We start from the raw sequence: 11,368 nt of genomic DNA on the forward strand, positions 1-11,368 counted from the left end.
TGCTGTACTGGTGGCCTTATATACAGGACGACAGCGGAGACGTGGGGGCTCCACACAGCTGTACTGGTGGCCTTATATACAGGACGACAGCGGAGACGTGGGGGCTCCACATTGCTGTACTGGTGGCCTTATATACAGGACGACAGCGGAGATGTGGGGGCTCCACACTGCTGTACTGGTGGCCTTATATACAGGACGACAGCGGAGATGTGGGGGCTCCACACTGCTGTACTGGTGGCCTTATATACAGGACGACAGCGGAGATGTGGGGGCTCCACACTGCTGTACTGGTGGCCTTATATACAGGACGACAGCGGAGATGTGGGGGCTCCACACTGTTGTACTGGTGGCCCTATATACAGGACGACAGCGGAGGAGACGTGGGGGCTCCACACTGCTGTACTGGTGGCCTTATATACAGGACGACAGCGGAGATGTGGGGGCTCCACACTGCTGTACTGGTGGCCCTATATACAGGAGGACAGTGGAGACGTGGGGGCTCCACACTGCTGTACTGGTGGCCCTATATACAGGAGGACAGCGGAGACGTGGGGGCTCCACACTGCTGTACTGGTGGCCCTATACACAGAAGGACAGCGGAGACGTGGGGGCTCCACACTGCTGCACTGGTGGCCCCATACACAGGAGGACAGCGGAGACGTGGGGGCTCCACACTGCTGTACTGGTGGCCTTATACACAGGAGGACAGCGGAGACGTGGGGGCTCCACACTGCTGTACTGGTGGCCCTATACACAGGAGGACAGCGGAGACGTGGGGGCTCCACACTGCTGCACTGGTGGCCCCATACACAGGGGGACAGCACAGATGTGGGGGCTAGCACAGATGTGGGGGCTCTGCACTGATGGCCCTGTACACAGGGGGACAGCACAGATGTGGGGGCTCCGCAATGATGGCCCTGTACACAGGGGGACAGCACAGATGTGGGGGCTCCGCACTGATGGCCCTGTACACAGGGGGACAGCACAGATGTGGGGGCTCCGCACTGATGGCCCTATACACAGGGGGACAGCACAGATGTGGGGGCTCCGCACTGATGGCCCTATACACAGGGGGACAGCACAGATGTGGGGGCTAGCACAGATGTGGGGGCTCTGCACTGATGGCCCTGTACACAGGGGGACAGCACAGATGTGGGGGCTCCGCACTGATGGCCCTGTACACAGGGGGACAGCACAGATGTGGGGGCTCCGCACTGATGGCCCTGTACACAGGGGGACAGCACAGATGTGGGGGCTCCGCACTGATGGCCCTGTACACAGGGGGACAGCACAGATGTGGGGGCTCCGCACTGATGGCCCTGTACACAGGGGGACAGCACAGATGTGGGGGCTCCGCACTGATGGCCCTGTACACAGGGGGACAGCACAGATGTGGGGGCTCCGCACTGATGGCCCTGTACACAGGGGGACAGCACAGATGTGGGGGCTCCGCACTGATGGCCCTGTACACAGGGGGACAGCACAGATGTGGGGGCTCCGCACTGATGGCCCTATACACAGGGGGACAGCACAGATGTGGGGGCTCCGCACTGATGGCCCTATACACAGGGGGACAGCACAGATGTGGGGGCTCCGCACTGATGGCCCTGTACACAGGGGGACAGCACAGATGTGGCGGCTCCGCACTGATGGCTTTGTACACAGGGGGACAGCACAGATGTGGCGGCTCCGCACTGATGGCTTTGTACACAGGGGGACAGCACAGATGTGGGGGCTCCGCACTGATGGCTTTGTACACAGGGGGACAGCACAGATGTGGCGGCTCCGCACTGATGGCTTTGTACACAGGGGGACAGCACAGATGTGGGGGCTCCGCACTGATGGCCCTATACACAGGGGGACAGCACAGATGTGGGGGCTCCGCACTGATGGCCCTGTACACAGGGGGACAGCACAGATGTGGCGGCTCCGCACTGATGGCTTTGTACACAGGGGGACAGCACAGATGTGGCGGCTCCGCACTGATGGCTTTGTACACAGGGGGACAGCACAGATGTGGGGGCTCCGCACTGATGGCTTTGTACACAGGGGGACAGCACAGATGTGGCGGCTCCGCACTGATGGCTTTGTACACAGGGGGACAGCACAGATGTGGGGGCTCCGCACTGATGGCCCTATACACAGGGGGACAGCACAGATGTGGGGGCTCCGCACTGATGGCCCTATACACAGGGGGACAGCACAGATGTGGCGGCTCCGCACTGATGGCCCTATACACAGGGGGACAGCACAGATGTGGGGGCTCTGCACTGATGGCCCTGTACACAGGGGGACAGCACAGATGTGGCGGCTCCGCACTGATGGCTTTGTACACAGGGGGACAGCACAGATGTGGCGGCTCCGCACTGATGGCTTTGTACACAGGGGGACAGCACAGATGTGGCGGCTCCGCACTGATGGCCCTATACACAGGGGGACAGCACAGATGTGGGGGCTCCGCACTGATGGCCCTGTACACAGGGGGACAGCACAGATGGGGGGGCTCCGCACTGATGGCCCTGTACACAGGGGGACAGCACAGATGTGGCGGCTCCGCACTGATGGCCCTGTACACGGGGACAGCACAGATGTGGGGGCTCCGCACTGATGGCCCTATACACAGGGGGACAGCACAGATGTGGCGGCTCCGCACTGATGGCCCTGTACACAGGGGGACAGCACAGATGTGGGGGCTCCGCACTGATGGCCCTATACACAGGGGGACAGCACAGATGTGGGGGCTCCGCACTGATGGCCCTGTACACAGGGGGACAGCACAGATGTGGCGGCTCCGCACTGATGGCTTTGTACACAGGGGGACAGCACAGATGGGGGGGCTCTGCACTGATGGCCCTGTACACAGGGGGACAGCACAGATGTGGCGGCTCCGCACTGATGGCCCTGTACACAGGGGGACAGCACAGATGTGGGGGCTCCGCACTGATGGCCCTATACACAGGGGGACAGCACAGATGTGGCGGCTCCGCACTGATGGCCCTGTACACAGGGGGACAGCACAGATGTGGGGGCTCCGCACTGATGGCCCTATACACAGGACAGCACAGATGTGGGGGCTCCGCACTGATGGCCCTGTACACAGGGGGACAGCACAGATGTGGGGGCTCCGCACTGATGGCCCTATACACAGGGGGACAGCACAGATGTGGGGGCTCCGCACTGATGGCCCTGTACACAGGGGGACAGCACAGATGTGGGGGCTCCGCACTGATGGCCCTATACACAGGGGGACAGCACAGATGTGGCGGCTCCGCACTGATGGCCCTGTACACAGGGGGACAGCACAGATGTGGGGGCTCCGCACTGATGGCCCTATACACAGGACAGCACAGATGTGGGGGCTCCGCACTGATGGCCCTGTACACAGGGGGACAGCACAGATGTGGGGGCTCCGCACTGATGGCCCTGTACACAGGGGGACAGCACAGATGTGGGGGCTCCGCACTGATGGCCCTATACACAGGGGGACAGCACAGATGTGGCGGCTCCGCACTGATGGCCCTGTACACAGGGGGACAGCACAGATGTGGGGGCTCCGCACTGATGGCCCTATACACAGGACAGCACAGATGTGGGGGCTCCGCACTGATGGCCCTGTACACAGGGGGACAGCACAGATGTGGGGGCTCCGCACTGATGGCCCTGTACACAGGGGGACAGCACAGATGTGGGGGCTCCGCACTGATGGCCCTATACACAGGGGGACAGCACAGATGTGGCGGCTCCGCACTGATGGCCCTGTACACAGGGGGACAGCACAGATGTGGGGGCTCCGCACTGATGGCCCTATACACAGGACAGCACAGATGTGGGGGCTCCGCACTGATGGCCCTGTACACAGGGGGACAGCACAGATGTGGGGGCTCCGCACTGATGGCCCTATACACAGGGGGACAGCACAGATGTGGGGGCTCCGCACTGCCGCACACTGGGTACTATGGGTACTATGTGGAACACGAGCAGTAAACAAACACGGTGTTCCCATGGCACCAGCGATGCCTCCTGCCATCCATTCTATCTGTCGCGTTGTGCGTCCGTGCCGAGCAGCGCCCCATAACCGCACAGACCGCCGTGCACACACGTGAGGCAAAGAGCGCAGCGCCCGCCTCCATTCAGCCGCGCACTAACACTACCGACACGTAAGTGGGCTGTATGTGTGCATGAGACGTACTCGGGCTATACCCCTCCCCCACGTCTCACCTGTGACCCCACTTTGTGACGTCAACTCCCCCGTCTCACCTGTGACGTCACACTGTCCGGGTCCCGGCCGCTGTTGACCCTTTATGAGCTGGTCCCGGCTGTGCCGAGCATGGACGCGCCGTGCGATGCAACTCAGCCTCGTACAGATACGCGTTACGTCACCTCATACTAGAACAATGGGAGCGGGCGCAAAGCCATAAATCCCGCCTTATATCTTTCCCTATTGGTTCAAAAACATAGCAATCAGGCGAGGCTGCCGACGTCACATGCACTCGGGTAGGTTGCGCTGATCAGGAAGTTCCTACGGAAGAGGGCAAACGGTCCTTCTCTAGGCTGTCCCGGGAATGCCTGATCAGAAAACTGCGGCGCACCGAGACCACATGAATGAATGCTTAGGAGAGCGGACTGCCACAGCGCATTACCCAGCTGCGGATGCGAAGGGCAAAAAGCTCTCCTCATTTTACTGATAGAAAAAAAATGTTTTTATTTTTATATATACATCTATGGACATATGTATACAGTCACACAATGTGTATAGTCAGATGGCTTACACACACATATATATATACTAGATGGTGGCCCGATTCTAACGCAGTGGGCATTCTAGAATATGCATGTCCACATACTATATTGCCCAGCGACGTACTATATTGCCCAGCTACGTAGTATATTGCCCAGCGACGTAGTATATTGCCCAGTCATGTACTATATTGCCCAGTCACGTACTATATTGCCCAGTCACGTACTATATTGCCGAGCCACGTAGTATATTGCCCAGTCACGTAGTATATTGCCCAGCGACGTACTATATTGCCCAGTCACATAGTATATTGCCCAGTCACGTACTATATTGCCCAGCCACGTAGTATATTGCCCAGTCACGTAGTATATTACCCAGCCACGTACTATATTGCCGAGCCACGTAGTATATTGCCCAGTCACGTAGTATATTGCCCAGTCACGTACTATATTGCCGAGCCACGTAGTATATTGCCCAGTCACGTAGTATATTGCCCAGCCACGTAGTATATTGCCCAGTCACGTAGTATATTGCCCAGCCACGTAGTATATTGCCCAGACACGTAGTATGTTGCTCAGCCACGTAGTATAATGCCCAGCCACGTAGTATATTGCCCAGTCACATAGTATATTGCCCAGTCACGTACTATATTGCCCAGCCACGTAGTATATTGCCCAGTCACGTAGTATATTACCCAGCCACGTACTATATTGCCGAGCCACGTAGTATATTGCCCAGTCACGTAGTATATTGCCCAGTCACGTACTATATTGCCGAGCCACGTAGTATATTGCCCAGTCACGTAGTATATTGCCCAGCCACGTAGTATATTGCCCAGTCACGTAGTATATTGCCCAGCCACGTAGTATATTGCCCAGACACGTAGTATGTTGCTCAGCCACGTAGTATAATGCCCAGCCACGTAGTATATTGCCCAGCCACGTAGTATATTGCTCAGCCACGTAGTATATTGCCCAGCCACGTAGTATATTGCTCAGCCACGTAGTATATTGCGCAGCCACGTAGTATATTGCGCAGCCACGTAGTATATTGCGCAGCCACGTAGTATATTGCCCAGCCACGTAGTATATTGCCCAGTCACGTAGTATATTGCCCAGTCACGTAGTATATTGCCCAGCCACGTAGTATATTGCGCAGCCACGTAGTATATTGCCCAGCCACGTAGTATATTGCCCAGTCACGTAGTATATTGCCCAGTCACGTAGTATATTGCCCAGCCACGTAGTATATTGCCCAGTGACGTAGTATATTGCCCAGTCATGTATATTGCCCAGTGACATAGTATATTGCCCAGTCATGTATATTGCCCAGTGACGTAGTATATTGGCCAGCCACGTAGTATATTGCACAGCTCACGTAGTATGTTGCCCAGCCACGTAGTATATTGCCCAGTCACGTAGTATATTGCCCAGCAATGTAGTATATTGCCCAGCAATGTAGTATATTGCCCAGCCACGTAGTATATTGCCCAGTCACGTAGTATATTGCCCAGGCACTTAGTATATTGCCCAGCCACGTAGTATATTGCCCAACCACGTAGTATATTGCCTAGATTATACTCACCCGGGGGCGGTCCCGCTGCGGTCCGGGGCCTCCCATCTTATGATGACGTAAAGCAAAGTAAAGTATGAGCAAAGAGTGCACAGGCACCGGGAAAGGTCAGAGAGGCCCGGCGCCTGCGCACTGCAGTACTTTGCTCTGCCCTCAACAGGGCAGACAAAGTACGCCTGCGCCGGAGCCGCGGCAAGAAGACAAGAAGAGGACATCATCGTATGAAGATAGGAGGTGCCGGACCGCTGCGTGACTGCCCCTGGGTGAGTCTAATATAACCTTTATTTCCAGGACGTCCCTCCTGACAGCACCATGGAGGACGTCCTCCTCCTCCTCCCCCTTGCTGGGACAAGAAACACACGAGAGTTTAAAAGGTCATGTCCCACCCCCAAATCCTCAGTGTTTTTCCTGTCCCTGTAAGGAGGGACGCACGAGAGAAGCTGCGCAGGCTTACCGGAGCTCAGGAGGATCGTGCGGCTTGCCAATATCCTTCCCCCTGTCAAGAGGCTCAGGGTAGAAACTCTCCGGGTGGAGAGTCCCTCTGCTCCAAAGGCCAGGAGCAGGACGAGGCTCCTGGTTGCAGCCGCTCCTCCCGGTGGGAGGCTCTCGGCTGGGGATGCGGTTCCATGCGGCAGGGAGTCGCAGCGTTCAGCACGGTGTCTCGTCTTGCCGAGCGACTTCCGGAACTCCGAGGGAACCGTGTCACCTCCGGTATCGCCACATCCGGTAATCGTCACTTCCGGTGACGCTGTAAAAGCGGGGTTAGTGCATGTGCTCCAGCGTTGGAACGCATAGCAGTACGGGCGCTCCTACCCAGCGTCTGAAGTCACTGGGGCCTTCTGACTGCGGCAGCAAAGGTGCCATGGAAGGAGACATGCCCGGCGATGGAGGGGTAAGTGCGCATAGTGCAGACTACCCTCACTGCACATCTGAAAATTTAGGCCTATCCTATTTACTCCCTATCTTATGTAATTTAGGATACGGGAACCCCCGCTGTCCCCCCCCACTCCTAAAAAGCCCGGCAAGGTCTCTACAAAATCTAACAGATGTCCCATATGCCACGTGAAACTCCCGGACTCCCATGGCAAGACCTTGTGTGCATCTTGCACATCTAAGGTTGTGAGGGACGAACAATCTTCACTACTCTCAGAAATGAGATCTCTAATCCGAGAAGAGGTCCAGGCTTTGTGTCCAGCCGTTCAGGGCAGTCCAGCCCCATCCCTGGCCGCAAGAGAGCCAGGCGGGAGCGAGACCAGAGAGAGCCGGAGTATAGTTCTGAGGACAGGTCCGATCCAGAGGACTCGGTCTCAGAAGAAGATGGGGAGCTTCCCTCAGGGAGCCAAGACCACCATAGAAAATATCTCTTCCAGGCTGAGGAGACGAACGAGCTCGTCCAGGCAGTGAGAAGCACGATGCAGATAGAAGAGACATCCAAGCCGCAGTCCAGACAGGACCTGATGTTCGGGGGACTTATGTCACGTAGACAGACCGTCTTTCCCGTTAGCGAACATATTAAAGCTATGATACTGGAAGAGTGGAAGGAGGCGGAGCGCCAGCTGGTCTGGTGACTTTAAGGGTCGCTTACCATTCAACCCTGAAGAAGTCAAGCTATGGGAAGAAATACCTAAGATTGATGTTCCGGTGGCAAAGGTCGCCAAAAAGACTGCCATACCCTTCGAGGACTCATCCAACTTGCGCGATCCTATGGACAGGAAGGCTGACATACTTCTTAACCCTCCGTCACATACAATATTCGGACTAACGAGTTCACATACAATGTGCCTGTCAGGCGCCTGCTGGAAAAATACCTATAATATCTAATGTTTGCAATTTCAGTGCTCTAAAAGTGATCAGTGACCTTCATAGGGATGTAATAAAAGAGACTACACATAATCAGTTGCAAAAAAAAACATTTACTTAACCCCTTCCCGACCTTTGACGCCACGTAGGCGTCATGAAAGTCGGTGCCATTCCGACCCATGACGCCTATGCGGCGTCATGGAAAGATCGCGTCCCTGCAGATCGGGTGAAAGGGTTAACTCCCATTTCACCCGATCTGCAGGGACAGGGGGAGTGGTAGTTTAGCCCAGGGGGGGTGGCTTCACCCCCTCGTGGCTACGATCGCTCTGATTGGCTGTTGAAAGTGAAACTGCCAATCAGAGCGATTTGTAATATTTCACCCATTATAACGGGTGAAATATTACAATCCAGCCATGGCCGATGCTGAAATATCATCGGCCATGGCTGGAAATACTAATGTGCCCCCACCCCACCCCTCCGATCGCCCCCCCAGCCCTCCGATCTGGCCGGTACACTGCTCCGGCTCCCCTCCGTCCAGTGCTCCGCTCCCCCCCGTGCTCTTGTCCGCTCCCCCCGTGCTCCAATCACCCCCCCGTGCTCCAATCACCCCCCCTGCACTCCGATCCACCCCCCCCCGGTGCTCCGTTCCACCCCCCCGTGCTCCATTCCAGCCCCCCCGTGCTCCGTTCCACGCCCCCCGTGCTCCGTTCCACCCCTCCCGCACTCCGATTCCCCCCCCCCGTGCTCCGATCCCCCCCCCCCGTGGTCCCCCCCCACCCCATCATACTTACCGATCCAGCCGGGGTCCCGTCCGTCTTCTCCCTGGGCGCCGCCATCTTCCAAAATGGCGGGCGCATGCGCAGTGCGCCCGCCGAATCTGCCGGCAGATTCGTTCCAAAGTGCATTTTGATCACTGAGATATAATCTATCTCAGTGATCAAAATAAAAAAAATAATAAATGACCCCCCCCCTTTGTCACCCCCATAGGTAGGGACAATAAAAAAATAAAGAAATTTTTTTTTTTCCACTAATGTTAGAATAGGGTTAGGGGTAGGGTTAGGGCTAGGGGTAGGGTTAGGGGTAGGGTTAGGGCTAGGGTTAGGGTTTCGGTATGTGCACACGTATTCTGGTCCTCTGCGGATTTTTCCGCTGCGGATTTGATAAATCCGCAGTGCTAAACCGCTGCGGATTTATGGCGGATTTACCGCAGTTTTTCTGCGCATTTCACTGCGGTTTTACAACTGCGATTTTCTATTGGAGCAGTTGTAAAACCGCTGCGGAATCCGCACAAAGAAGTGACATGCTGCGGAATGTAAACCGCTGCGTTTCCGTGCAGTTTTTCCGCAGCATGGGCACAGCGATTTTTGTTTCCCGTAGGTTTACATTGAACTGTAAACTCATGGGAAACTGCTGCGGATCCGCAGCGTTTTCCGCAGCGTGTGCACATACCTTTAGAATTAGGCTATGTGCACACGGTGCGGATTTGGCTGCGGATTCGCAGCAGTGTTCCATCAGGTTTACAGTACCATGTAAACATATGGAAACCAAATCCGCTGTGCCCATGGTGCAGAAAATACCACGCGGAAACGCTGCGTTGTATTTTCCGCAGCATGTCAATTCTTTGTGCGGATTCCGCAGCGTTTTACACCTGTTCCTCAATAGGAATCCGCAGGTGAAATCCGCACAAAAAACACTGGAAATCCGCGGAAAATCCGCAGGTAAAACGCAGTGCCTTTTACCCGCGGATTTTTCAAAAATGGTGCGAAAATATCTCACACTAATCCGCAACGTGGGCACATAGCCTTAGGGTTAGGGTTGGAATTAGGGTTGTGGTTATGGTTAGGGGTGTGTTGGGGTTAGGGTTGTGGTTAGGGGTGTGTTGCGGTTAGGGTTGTGTTTAGGGTTATGGCTACAGTTGGGATTAGGGTTAGGGGTGTGTTGGGGTTAGTGTTGGAGGTAGAATTGAGGGGTTACCACTGTTTAGGCACATCAGGGGTCTCCAAACGCAACATGGCGCCACCATTGATTCCAGCCAATCTCGTATTCAAAAAGTCAAATGGTGCTCCCTCACTTCCGAGCCCTGACGTGTGCCCAAACAGTGGTTTACCCCCACATATGGGGTACCAGCATACTCAGGACAAACTGCGCAACAATTACTGGGGTCCAATTTCTCCTGTTACCCTTGTGAATCAAAAAAAATGCTTGCTAAAACATAATTTTTGAGGAAAGAAAAATGATTTTTTATTTTCACGGCTCTGCGTTGTAAACGTCTGTGAAGCACTTGGGGGTTCAAAGTGCTCACCACATATCTAGATAAGTTCCTTGGGGGGTCTAATTTCTAAAATGGGGTCACTTGTGGGGGTTTCTACTGTTTAGGCACACCAGGGGCTCTGCAAACGCAACGTGACACCCGCAGACCATTCCATCAAAGTCTGCATTTCAAAAGTCACTACTTCCCTTCTGAGCCCCGACGTGTGCCCAAACAGTGGTTTACCCCCACTCATGGGGTATCAGCGTACTCAGGAGAAACTGGACAACAACTTTTGGGGTCCAATTTCTCCTGTAACCCTTGGGAAAATAAAAAATTCTGGGCTAAATAATTATTTTTGAGGAAAGAAAACGTATTTATTATTTTCACGGCTCTGCATTATAAACTTCTATGAAGCACTTGGGGGTTCAAAGTGCTCACCACACATCTAGATAAGTTCCTTTCGGGGTCTAGTTTCCAAAATGGGGTCACTTGTGGGGGGTTTCTACTGTTTAGGCACATCAGGGGCTCTGCAAACGCAACGTGACGCCCGCAGAGCATTCCATCAAAGTCTGCATTTCAAAACGTCACTACTTCAATTCCAAGCCCCGGCATGTGCCCAAACAGTAGTTTACCCCCACATATGGGGTATCACCATACTCAGGAGAAACTGGACAACAAATATTGGGGTCAAATTTCTCCTGTTACCCTTGGGAAAATTAAAAAATTCTGGGCTAAATAATTATTTTTGAGGAAAGAAAACGTATTTATTATTTTCACGGCTCTGCATTATAAACTTCTATGAAGCGCTTGGGGGTTCAAAGTGCTCACCACACATCTAGATAAGTTCCTTTCGGGGTCTAGTTTCCAAAATGCGGTCACTTGTGGGGGGTTTCTACTGGTAAGCCACATCAGGGGCTCTGCAAACGCAACGTGACGCCCACAGAGCATTCCATCAAAGTCTGCATTTCAAAACGTCACTACTTCACTTCCGAGCCTCGGCATGTGCC

At 54.8% G+C, this 11,368-nt stretch overlaps 1 protein-coding gene across 2 annotated transcripts in view; it reads right to left on the reverse strand.

Moving 5' to 3' along the window:
• The window catches only part of CHD8 (chromodomain helicase DNA binding protein 8), a 134,454-nt gene extending 130,092 nt beyond the window's left edge, over positions 1–4,362 (reverse strand). For both annotated transcript variants that reach the window (XM_069761228.1, XM_069761244.1), the window contains exon 1: positions 4,258–4,362. The gene's annotated coding sequence lies outside the window, so the exon portion shown is untranslated. The remainder of the gene's footprint in view (positions 1–4,257) is intronic.
• Positions 4,363–11,368: the final 7,006 nt, after the last annotated feature.

The sequence above is a fragment of the Ranitomeya imitator genome, chromosome 1 (genome assembly GCF_032444005.1).
Source record: "Ranitomeya imitator isolate aRanImi1 chromosome 1, aRanImi1.pri, whole genome shotgun sequence".
Classification (NCBI taxonomy): domain Eukaryota; kingdom Metazoa; phylum Chordata; class Amphibia; order Anura; family Dendrobatidae; genus Ranitomeya; species Ranitomeya imitator.